The 12,966-nt window shown below is 42.4% G+C and overlaps 1 protein-coding gene across 1 annotated transcript in view; it reads left to right on the top strand.

The window, feature by feature from the left end:
* Positions 1-273: 273 nt before the first annotated feature.
* The window catches only part of pde4d (phosphodiesterase 4D, cAMP-specific), a 197,130-nt gene continuing 184,437 nt past the window's right edge, over positions 274-12,966 (top strand). Inside the window, exon 1 of the mRNA XM_008291354.1 lies at positions 274-358. The gene's annotated coding sequence lies outside the window, so the exon portion shown is untranslated. The remainder of the gene's footprint in view (positions 359-12,966) is intronic.

Here is a 12,966-nt window from a genome sequence, read left to right as displayed (position 1 = left end):
TTCCTCCCACTTTGTCATACTCCACAACTGTGGGTCTGTCCACAACCATGAGAACTTTCAGCAGGAGGGAGGGAGGAGGGGAGGGAGGTTGGAGTATGAGAGAGACATGATTGGCCAAGAGGCAGAGAACTCTCTGCCGCGATTGGCTGCAAGCCTGTGAGCTGTGAGCAGAGTTCCCTCCTTATTCCAGAGAGCATCAGTGAGCAGCGGAGTGAGACTTGCTGTGACTGTGATGTACAGCAGATACTTTGTTTTGTTTTCTTTGACTGGGACTCTCAGAGAGCAGGCAGAAGACACTGTGTGGGAGGCAGAAGTGGATAAATAATCTCTTTCTGGAACTTTCTGAAAAGGACATAAAGTAAGTTCTCACTTTGCCCTGCATTTCTTTCTGTCACTCCTCTGCATTGGTAGCAGCGGCACACTAGTTTTCCTTTGAAGTTGCTGGTGGAGCAGAAGTGACATGAGTGATTGTAATAAGACATCAGCACGAAAGCTGACACAGTGTGACAGCAGAGATAGTAAACAGAGAGGTGCATCATCGCCATCATCAGCTCTCCACCACAGTTTGTCAGAATTGAAGTTATGTGCATGCATGTGCAGTTGTGTGCATCCAGAATGCGCACGAGTGTTTGTATTTATGCACACATGCACGGGCACTGAGGTGTGTGCATGCACCGGAGTGTATTTACTTACATCCTGTGTGTTTGAAGGATGCATAGAAAGCAGCTTTGTGCTTTAGGGGAGGGAACGGTGCAGTGCGACTTCACAGTGACCAACCTCATCAGCAAACTTGTCACTGCAATGCTTCGCATTGACAGAGGAGCTCAAGGACTCCCCTCCCAAAATCTCCTGGTGTGACTTTCAGGCTGCGGGATGGTGGTGGCGGTGGCGGTGGTAGTCGGCTATAAATAGGCCTGCTCCAAATTGTGCTGCAGTCACACATAAATTCAGGGGGAACAAGAAATGACACAGTCATTGTTTGTATTAGAGTTGGGAGCACTTTGATCCTCCCAGGACTCCGAGTGTCCTTTTGGCTGATTGACTCCAGTGTAAACACAGACAAATTAGAGTATAACCGAACACCCTTGTTTTACTTCCATATTGTAACAACAGCCACAACAAGAGAAAGTGGGTTAGAGGAAGGCAAATAGAGATAATAGAAGCATACTGAGGGCTTGTGTCTGTGTGTGTTTTTGTCAGGATGCTTTTGTGGATGTAGGGGTGTAAAAAAGTGTTTGGAAGTGTCACGGCACAGAGCAACACTCAGTGACTCTCCACAGTTCTGTTTAAATTATTATTGCTACATCTGCTCTCTTGATTTCCATAGATGTGCTTATCAGACTTCTAGTCAAATCAGCTTGCTGTAGTGTGAAGCAGACATCGTTGCAGATGTTGGAGCCCATACAAGGCGCAGGGCTTTGTCTTCAAATGACGTGTGCTCACTTCTATGAGCACATGAAGAATGAGTTAAAAAAAGTTACATCATACTTACAGAACATTACACGCTTATTGGATCCAGGAGGTTTCAGCGTCGAGCCAGCTGCCCGGCTACATGTGGACCTGTTTATGTTTCATATCCCAGCCCCCCTTATAGGTGGAGACCATGACTCATGACATGACCATGACCACGGCGCTGGTATGACGTCACGATGGCGCTTCGGTCCATCTTTTTGTTTTACTTGGTGTGAAGGCATCCAAAGATAAAAGGTCAAAAGTCGTGCATACGACAACAAGCAAGCTGCTTTTTTTTTCTGTCCTTTGTAGCTTCTAAGCGAGGAATTAGCCTGCAGTTTTTAATATCTACCTGTCAGTCAGCCTGAGCTCCTTTATTGCAGTGTAGAACACAGGGTGCCTTGTGTTGTACCTGACCTCTACTATGCAAATATATACTGCCAGACTACCAGACAACGCTGCACTCCACCTCAACGTGGGGGAATCTGTGAGACGCAAGCAGGACACTGAGCCCATTGTTTCACCTGCGCATCACCTGAGTGCTGAGGTGGAGGCAGTCATCCCACGCTGACACTTTGACCAGTACGACAGCAGTGTTTGTGTTTTCCTCCTCTTCTGTGCACAGATCAGAGAAAGTCAGATTAGGCTGAATAATGAACAGCTGTGCTGACTCGACACTGGCTGCTTTAAAATCAGAGGCAAGGAAATAATAATGGAGCACACGTGAAATCTTTATTCCTACAAGCTTCTGGCCTCATCCTTATTATGTTGAGCTGGGTCTCTTTTCTGAATGAGTATTGCTGCTTGGCAGTGTGAGCGAATGAGAGCGCAGAGTAATGAGCGTAGCTTGCACACTACTATCTGTAGTTTACAAGGACAAAATGCATCTGCACTGCTGCTGATGTCTTTGTATTAGTCTTCTAAAGAAGCATTTCTGCAGCTGTTTCCGTGTGTGTCTGCATGTGCACAAATCTGATGATCTGTAAGACCTTAACCTAAAGTGACAATGTCAAGTCAAGTGTTTATCAGACGTTGTTGTACCCAGATAGCTCTGTTAGCAGAAGATATGCGCTATATAGTGAGTGATGTGGCTCCTCAGAGCTTCCAGAGGTGAGGGGTCACGAGTAGAGAAACAGTGGAGGACCGCAGTGTTTGGTGCCAACAAAGTTAAATGTCACAGGTTTCCCTTAGCCGTTGTTGACATTTTATGAGTGGGAGTTAATGGAAAATTATATAATTTGCTTCCCAAAGCATATTCATTACTGTAAGAAAGGCAGTGTTTGTTTTCCTTTGTTTTCTGGCAGGGAGGACCATGCAAAGTCCTCTAAAGCTCCCATGCAGAGGCCCTGCAATATGCATGCATACACACTGAGACGCACACACAAGCACATATAAGTAAGCAATGCCAACGGCATTTAAGTATCTTTTTATTGGAAATTCTGTTCCCATAACAATGAGCAGGAAAATCCTTGTCCTTTCAGAGGTCATTCTGGGACTGTCCAGCTTCAGTGATTTTTACTGGGCTGGCAGGTTGAAAATGTCTGCTCTTGTTCTCTCATCTTATCCTTTTAAAGAGATCATTAAAAAGTATTTTTTACCAATTTGCTTTACATCTGTTTTACGTTTATAAAGTGACAGTGAGCAAGGTTTTGGAGTCATGAATGGTTTGTTGCGTAGGTAAAAGATGTTTCCTGCCTCCAGATGTTTGGCAATATTGTCATGAATCCAGTACAGAATGTGCTGTTTGACATGAAATCTGTGTGACTTTTGGACCTTTCGTGGCGTCTTTTCCCACTGCACACCCTTAAAAGGCAGCAACGTATGCAAGCCTTGAGACAGTCCCATGACGCATAATGAGTTACACAGACATGTGCAAAATAGCACAGAGCAAAAGATACAAGAAGATAAAATTGTCTCCCCCTCACCCCACCCAGCTCTCCCTCTCTGTCTCTCTCTCTCTCGCTCTCTGCAGTGGAGCCCATTGCACACTGACCTTCAGCACAGCTGGATGGTATCAGGAGAACCACAACATAACGTCTTACTAGTAAGCCACATCGTTACGGCCAGCAGTGGAGCTGATTTAGCGTTTAATTGGTGTCATGTACACAAACATGAGCAGGGACTGACGAAACAGATGACAGCACTTGGATGGGATGTGTTGCCTCTGCAGCAGCATCTGTGTGCGGTGACGTTGTTACGTTAGGCAGGAAGAATGACCTCCAAGGGACACTGGAGAGGAGAAGAAGAGAGAAACAGCTGCAGCTCACTTGACTTCCCTTTCCCTTTATTCCACTGGAAGTCCTGTCATTGTTTGTTTGTTCGTTTTTCTTACAGATAAAGTGCAGCAGCTCACACTACTTCTAGATCTGGGATGCCCTGGCCTCGGTAGTGGATGGGCTCGCTGGGCGGATAGAGGGGGGGTTGGCTTGATGATGTCTCCAGAGAGCGGTGGTATTTGCTGGTTATGTTTTGGTCATCTCTTGCACATCACATCCTGGCGCTTTGTTGAACAAATACTAAATGCTTTGTTTTTCTTGACCGCAGAAAATTTTCCATAAACAACTGTTGTGATTTTCTATGTTTGGACCGGGTCGCTGCAATGTTGTTCTTAAAAACATGGACGGGAGAAGCTTTTGTGCTTCTGCGAGCTGGGGCGGCGTGTTTTCCTTGAACCCCTCCGCTTTTTTTATTTTTCCATATATGCTCACTGTATCACACACACACACAGACACACAAACACGGAGTGCGTCTGTCCAAGATTAACAGGAAAATGAGTGCATTCAGCATTTAATGATCATTCCAGCCCCACCGCAATGTCTCTAGCAGAGAGTCAAACTGCTGGATACAGTTGCGCTGTAACATATCAGCTTGTCTCTGACTGAGAACTGATTGCATTGCTTGGAGTGAGCGCAAACCGCAGAGTAATTGGAGTTAAGTGCGTTTGACAGCGAGTATTTGTACAAGGAAGAAATGAATCAACATCAAGGGTGGCACAAGGATTGTTTGACTTTTTTTCGTCCTAGGACAGAAACAAAAAACGCCTGGGCTGGGTTAGACTTGGCTCGGTGCTTCTGTTGAAACAAGGGCATTTGGTCAGGTGTTCTACATTATTTATCAGGTCGAGGCCCTGATAAGAAGCCTCGCTTGATTCAGGACGCTGTGAATGGAGAAAAGCCAGAAAGCTAACATTAGTTCATTTATTTAAGTCGCGACATCCATATAAAGCTCTCTGCTCGCCGAAACACAAGCACAATGCGAGTTCTTCACTGCGCTGGTATATTTAAACCACTGACGCTCTGCCAAACTGTCTTGGGAACAGTCCAATCACGTTACCTCAGGAAGAATAATCCTGTTTTCATTGTGCTTCATGCCGTTGCTGCTTTCAATTCTCTTTCTCCTGAATTAACAGCGTGGTATGCTCTAATAAAACTAGTTTGTACAACATTTGCCCGCCCACGTCACTGTGGGGATAACGCCCTGCACTCTCACAGCCTCCCCTGGAATGTGTTCGTGGTGTTTCTCTTACTGGCTCACATGAAACGGCTGAGATATTAAAATGAGAGAGAAGTTCAAACTCTGCTCACTCTCTCACCTCCCTACACCGCCGCATGAATGTGATGGTTTAGGTTTTATTATGTATTCCAACACGGAATACAGTTTTGACAGTTAAAAGGTGTTGGGGGGGGTGAAAACATGACAAAGATAAGTGACTGAAGAAGTCAGGACTAAGTTAAAGAAGAACACAGATCATTGGGAAATACCCATGAATACATGCACATCATAAGATACTGTCTTTGCATGTAAATATTTATGTCCTTGGCAAGATTTTCATTGTGATGTCTTGGCATCAACAGTAATATTCCAGCAGCTGGGGGACCAAATGATACGGGTATAATCTGGGATCAAAATACATTTTCTAGTCTAAATTTTGCATGAGATTGTGTGTATTTATGCTGGGTTTTATATTTATATTTGTCAGTGTTTATTAATGTTACACATTTGGAAAAGAAACTTCTATGTTAGACAAGATGTTTCTCATTTATCAAATAAATAAATATAAAATTACAGGATCTAATTTTACAGTGTTAAGCTTGATTTAATACTGCATAGTTTAATCTATTAAATAAAAACACAATATATGCATATATATGAAAATACAATAGATTTTGCGAATATATTTTAAGCCTTTTTTGTGAAAAAAAATCTTTAAAAAAACAGGTATTATGTGTATTCACAGTCATAGTTGTTGATATTAATTTGAATCAGGCATAAATTCAAAGTTCTTTTTAAAGATTTTATTAATGATTTTCTGTATTTCAAAAGTACAGAAAAACATCAGTAAAACAAAAAAAGAAAAATCAAATTTTCTTTAACAGTGTAAAGAAGAACACAGATCCTGTCTTAAGTTAGTTTCTTTGCATTGGACAATAAATATTCATGTCACTGGCACTATTTTTATTGTGATGTCTAGTAGGTCATTTTTACTGTTAATGTCCACTAAATACTTGCATTGATTGTAGTTTAGGGGCTGCAAGGTGGAGCAGTGGTTAGCACTGTTGTCTCGTAGCAACAGTTCGCCGGTTCGCGTCCCGATGAGGACACCCGGGATCTTTCTGCGTGGCATGTTCTCCCCGAGCAGCGTGGGTTCTCTCCGGGTTCTCTGGCTTCCTCCCACTCAGTCCAAAAACATGTTGAGGTTAATTGGTGATTCTAAATTGCCCGTAGGTGTGAATGTGAGTGTGCTTGGTTGTCTGTCTCTAAGTGTAGCCCTGTGATAGACTGGTGACCTGTCCAGGATGTCCCCTGCCTTCACCCTAAGTCAGCTGGGATAGACTCCAGCCCCCCTTTGACCCCCAGTGAGGATTAAGCGATGTATAGATAATGGATGGATGGATGTTCAAGTAGTGAGAATTAGAAAAACTTGACAGTCCATCGCAAAGTAATGTAAATTTGTCTATGACTTTGGCTTAAGAGCAAACCTTTTTCTTTTAATGTTGCTTCCTTGTTTTGAGGGAATTTCCTGTTGATTCTCTTTAGACTCGGGTCAGCAGTGAAGGTTATGATGTCAATTCGATCAGGCCACTCACATAATTATTCTCCTTTTATATCCGCTTCAGGAACACAACACGGCTTGTGTCACTTTCCTTTATGCTTGTCATGTTCCGCTGATCACGTAACAAATATTTTAATGTGCTGGTGAAAGATTAATGTGACACGTTGCTGTCTGTTTCACACCATCAGGACATCGATTGGCTGAGCTTCTTGATCTGTGCTGCTGATACACTCACTGCCATGCATAAGACTGTATCATCTTGTAAACACTATGTCAATATTTGTTTGATGATTTTTTTTTTTGTGTGTGAGTTCAAACACGGGTTAACAAATATCTGTCTTAGTCAGCTGATACATATCGGATGTATTTATAGATTTGAATCAATCCATTTCACTTTCACTGCAGTGTTTCGAATAGTAGATTTCACACACGACCAGCTCTGTGTCTAATTTAATGCATTTTGAGGACACTTTTTTTTTTTTACTGTATGGGTTCTGAGAAATTGTAAAGATTGCACCAATATATGGCAAAATGCAGTGAGCACCTGCTTTTAATAGAACTGTATAATGACCAATGAAATGTTTTGTTCATAGTTCTTGTTATATAATGTAGTCCAGGGGTGTCCAACCCTGCTTCTCGAGGGTCACAGTCCTGCATGTTTTAGATGCTTCCTTCTTCCAACACACCTGATTCAAATGATCAGGATCATTATCAGGCTTCTGCAGAGCTTGATGATGAGCTGATCATTTGAATGTTGGAAGAGGGAAACATCTAAAACATGCAGGATTGTGGCCCTCGAGGACCAGGATTGGACACCCCTGATGTAGTCCCATTGATATCTTGTCATCACATACGGATATCTGCTCGTATTACCAAATTCTCATCCGCCTCATGATCCCCTTCATGGTGTTTATCCATACAAGGATATGAGACTAAAAGAGCTTTATTCTTTTCCTGGTTTCATCATTTCCAGGTTGAGCTACAAAACCATTTCCTACACTGGACCGTCACTCTCCATTTCGCTGTCTCACTCCCACTTTCTTGTATTTTCTCTCGCCGCAGTGGGTGGAAGAGCAAAAGTCTCAGGGTTTAATTCCATGTGACCATGCAGGGACGTTGGCTCAGAGGCCTGGGGCGGCCTTAAATTAATGTCATATATCATAACATGTTGATGTGTAGCATAACGATGGCACAGCCCCGTCTAATAAATCGGTCATACAAACGGTCATGTTGTGGTTGCAGGGCGACCGCTGAGCAATGAGCTGCACTGAATGCGATTTAATGGATACACTGGATGCGTTGTTTTATTGGACGCATATGCTAACTGTGTGATTTGCTGCATGCAGAGATCAGATCTGTCAGTGAAGAGTGTGTAAGTGAGCTTTTGTAACTGTACCACTGGCTCGTGACGAAGTAAATAAGAAAATAAGAGTTGTATCTACATTAAATGCACTGTTTCTATTGTAAAAAGACCTGTGGGATAAAAGAAAGCTGCTTTTTTTTACTTTGACTCGCAAAGGAAACTATCAAACGCTAATCAGAAGGAAATGTTTTCTCTTCTTGAACCAGTTGGGTAAGCATACCGTATCTGCTGGGAAATATTTGGTTTCATCGTTTACGTGTGGTGTTACGCCGACGAGATTTCACTGTGGTTTCAGTTCTGCTTCAAACTGGTGAATCTGGTCCTCCCACTGGAAAAATCAGCTCCGCTCTGTGTTTGTGCCACTGGAAATGTTTTTATAAAAATAAGATTACAGATATGTAATCAGCTTTCTGGCTCTCCTCGCATAATCCGAGGACAAACTAAGCCTCAGAGGTTGGGTCATCTTTACATAACATGAAAGGAAATCAGAGCTGCAGGTTTTTATTTTTATTTTTTGGCTGTCCTTTGCTCAGCTGATTGGTTTATGTGACGCACTTACCTGAACCCGGTGCTACCTTCAGGGAGGGAGCATATCCAGTACACAGGCCATCGTTTCTGTGAGCGATAGGTTTAAGGACAGCTCAGCTATCTTCTCTTTTTGTGCGAGAATACAGTCACATGTAGTAAAGTTTGCAAAGGAGTTTATGCCGCAGTGTGATATAAACAGGTTTGTAGTTTGATTTTGGGCTGAAGAGGAGGTTTTGTTATTGTGTGAAAGTCTGTAAGTACAAAAAATAAATCAAAAGACACACTAAGATCCTTTTCTTGCTGTGTTAATGTGTGTAGGTGCACACATGGAACATACCTGTGCTAAAGGTTGAGCTTCAGACAGTTTACAAGCAAGAAAATTGACTTATTGTTGTTTTCAGATGATGGAACGTCAGCCAGTAACTTGTGTAATAATGTGTTATTAAAATCCTGTATTGGTACATCTCTATTTATTTGTTACAAATGCCCTCATATTAGTAGGAAACAAGTGTCACCCATGACAAATTATTATTTTGGATTATGATTAAATATAAATTGCAGTGTACAATATGTTAAAGAGACATGCATCTTGTGTATTTAAATGTACCAGAGGGACAAATAATGTGACAGAAGAAATGAAAAACTGTTGGATTAAAAGCTTGCAGGTGTTTTGTTAGTACCAAAAAAATCAATGAGCAAAACACATTTTTTTTAACGTAATTTATTTCAGCAATTTATGTTGAGCCTAGTGAGAATTAAGAGGTGTATAGATAATGGATGGATGGATGTTTTTACTTCTGCAAGGTGGAGCGGTGGTTAGCACGGTTGCCTCTCCGGTAGAAGGTCACCGGTTCACGTCCCGGTGTGGACACCTGGGATCTTTCTGTGTGGAGTTTACATGTTCTCCCGGTGCAGCGTGGGTTCTCTCCGGGTTCTCTGGCTTCCTTCCACAGTCCAAAAACATGTTGAGGTTAATTGGTAACTGGTGACCTGTCCAGGTGTCCCCTGCCTTCACCTTAAGTCGGCTGGGATAGATTCCAACCCCTGTGACCCCAGTGAGGATTAAGTGGTGTATAGATAATGGATGGGATGTTTTTACTTCTGCCTTATTAAACCTGTAAAACAAAGAGGTAACTGCAGCTTCACATCAATGAGTCAGAGACAAAGATGTCACTGAAGCTGGTTTAAATATTTGCAGCTCTGCCAGATGTGACGTAACAAAAACGATGCACAACAATGTTGCATCCATTTCATATTAGAACTCGGTGACCTCTTCATTAAATGCTCTGCAACCTTTGAAAACCGTCTGAAACGACCTGGTCATGGTGCAGCGACCTTTAGGCTGGAGAAGGTTAAACTCCAGAGCTCCCTCGCTTACATAGCGGTCTTTTTTAGAAAGTATGAACAAGCTGCTAATGTCCAGGTTGGAGGTCTACTGACTCTCAACCAGCCTAACTGAACACTTTCTAGGGAGTAACAGTGAAGCTGCAGCTTTTACACACACACTAACTCTAACCAGAGATAGTCGAGAACAGAAGTTTGACACCTTTGGTGAGTTTGAGGTGCATTCCTCATCTTTCTGTGGCAGCACACCGCCTACACATACCTCCCTTCTTTGCACCAAGCTTACACATTTTGTCTTCCCTCTGCATGCACAGCTGATAAAACTAACATGAATCCTTCACTCAACTAGTTCTGCTAATAAACAGATGCCCAAAATGTTGACGGTACAATGCACAACACTGGGATTAGTAACTGTGCTGTATTTACTTTGCAACAGCAACAGAAGACCATTTGAGTCTACAAGCTTTAAAGTTCAGTAATAAAGTGTTAGCTGTTAGCCCAGCAGTAAATGAATTTAAATCAGCAACATTTAGACTCTAGTCACAGCTAATGGTTAGTTTGTTTAGCACTAAGCTCGGTGTAGAAACAGTAAATTTACACAAGACAAATCCAAAGTTATGAAAGATACTCCCACACCTATATTTGGACAGCAGGTAAAAGATGAATGCCATTATTTGCTTGACAGTAGTTCAGACAGAACACGGGAAAAACCAAAATCAGTCAAAGTGCTGAAGAGGCTGCACCAGCAACAGAACACAACACTGAGACCAGACAGACACAAAGATCAGAAATCATGGAGGAAATAAAATGTTAAACGGTCTAAAAAGCAGCGTAGTTGTACAGACAGTAGGCTTCTATATTCCCCATCGCTATGTTAATTCTTTTCTAGAAGTCTGGATGCTCTGCAGAGCCATGTGCAGTCACGCAGAAACTAATTCTGCCTGTTAAAATATCGTAGGAGTGAAAAGGTGTAACACTGACACACTGCACATTCACAGGAGCTGCAGCTATTGTGCCTCAGGAGTAAAACCATGGGTGAAAATAATTTAATGTGCTTGGATGCTACGCAGGGTTGTTTTTTTTTTTAGAGTGTATATAAGCAAACCTGTGATAGTCAGACTGTGAGCTTTGCAATAAGAAACAACACACTGGAAAGAAGTTTGATTTGAAATTCGTCTTTTGATTTCTTTCCTCCTCTATGACTGTAAACTGAATATCTTTGGACAAAACATGTAAAGTAACCGTTAGCTGCGGCTCTAGAAAGAACCTCCATCCAGCTAAAGTCCATTTGAAGAAGTTTCACTTTAAATCCATGATTTTTCAGCTCAGCTTTGGTCGCCTCCAACAGATTCTAGAAGTAAGTCAGAGGTTCTACAGTTGGCAGCAAACAATGAAAGCTACCACCTTCATGTTGACAATCGGCCTGCAAAGATAAATTAATTAGTTGTCACTATTTTGATAACTGATTTGAGTATTTTTTTAAAGATAAAAACAGTCTAAATTCAGTGACTGAAGCTTCTTAAATGTGATTATTTTCTGTTTCTTTTCTCCTCTGTGTGAGTAAACTGATCATCTTTGAACAAAACAAGACATTTGTGGAAACACTGATCCACATGTTCTACCACTTTCTGACATTTTAGAAGCCAAACAGCGGATTGATTCATCCAGAAGACAATCAATGATGAAAACAATCATTATTTGGAACTCTAGACTGAACCTAACTCCATCTGAGCATCCTGTTGTGTCCCAGTGTCAAACAAATGTCAAACTTTTGTTGGATTGTTGTGTGACTAAAGTGCATCACTAACTTCCCTTCTTGTTTAATCTACATTAAATACAGTCAGGCTGCTTTCCATTACGTTTACCCAAACCCATGTTCTGAAAAAGTAATGCGAGAAGGCCACCGCCCAGTACGCTGCTGCCACTCATTCTCCAACTGGCCGGGTCGTTAGAGAAACCGCTGTGGACTGGGTTGGTGACCTTGATGTTGAGCAGCACAGCGACGGCCAGTCTCTCATCACCGTGCATATTGAATCACATGCGATGAGAGAGGCCGAGACTGGGCTCACCACCGCGTGCCTGCTGCGTTCTGCTGGGCTGTATGGACAGGAGTGACTCATCACCAGCTCTGCGGGGCCTACTTACGCCTCGGGTCAGTGATGTCATTCGGCCAGTTGTGCCGCGTGTGTGAGAAAAATGGGATCGCAGACAATGCTTTGTGTGTGTGTGTCTGTGCATAAGACCGTCACAGTTCAGGATTAAAAGAAAGAGACACTAGAAAGGCTCAGGATTGTGCGATTTTATATCAACAGATGTATAGTGGTGCCTGCTTCGTAAACCATACGAAAAAGACTGTTACTGTTGATAAGGAAAAACTGTTTTATTTCTCTTACATGTATGATTTGTGTTTATTTTTTATTAAGAGGCTTGCCAGAGTGGATAATAGGAACTATATATCAGGAGTGACATCCAGATGTTTGTACTGTAGCTCTCTGGGAACCTCTGCTGGCGGTTTGGAGCAAAGCAGCGCCCAGTTTTCATCCTTGGATTTAGGAATCTACGTTATATGTGATTATTTTAGCTGCTGATGTGGGTGGTAGCTGCTTTTACAAGAGACACTGAGAAGTAATTCTTCTTTTTACAACCCCTTTATTTACTTTAACTGGTCCACAGTGAGCTACAAACTGGTATTAACGAAAGCTTCCTTAATTATCAGTCAGCAGTATAAGAAGGAAGCGACACAGAATGCAGTTACAGAGGACGCAGACAACAGGGTTTCTACTGCAGAAATGAGCTTTTAAAAGTTTATTCTTACTTGACAGCCACGACTAATTACATTATAACAGCATTAAAAAGTGGTTTGGTATAATCAGTATTTGTAGTTTCTAATATTTCATCAGCGTGACGATCTACTGAGCAGATGTCAAGCCTGTGTTGAAGCAGCATCAGCTGATATATTTATATTGTGGCAACTTGAGGGCAACAAAACAAGCTGGAAGCTCAACATTGGCACATGGACTTGATTGCTTATTAGGGCGAAACGATGGCTGAGAGGTTAGGATGCCGACCACATGGGCGAAAGTGCCCTCAGCAGCTGAGTCCGTGCTTCAACTTCTGGCTGGCCTGACCTTTGCTGCACGCCGTCCCCCTTCCTCTCTTTTCTCCATTTCCTGCTGTGTCTCTCCACTGATGGTCCAGTCTCACACCAACATGTGATTTTAGTTAC

Source organism: Stegastes partitus, unplaced genomic scaffold, assembly GCF_000690725.1.
Source record: "Stegastes partitus isolate 25-593 unplaced genomic scaffold, Stegastes_partitus-1.0.2 Scaffold739, whole genome shotgun sequence".
NCBI classification, from domain to species: Eukaryota; Metazoa; Chordata; class Actinopteri; family Pomacentridae; genus Stegastes; species Stegastes partitus.
Note: the sequence above shows the minus strand (reverse complement) of the source record. Positions and strands in the feature narration are given on the sequence as shown.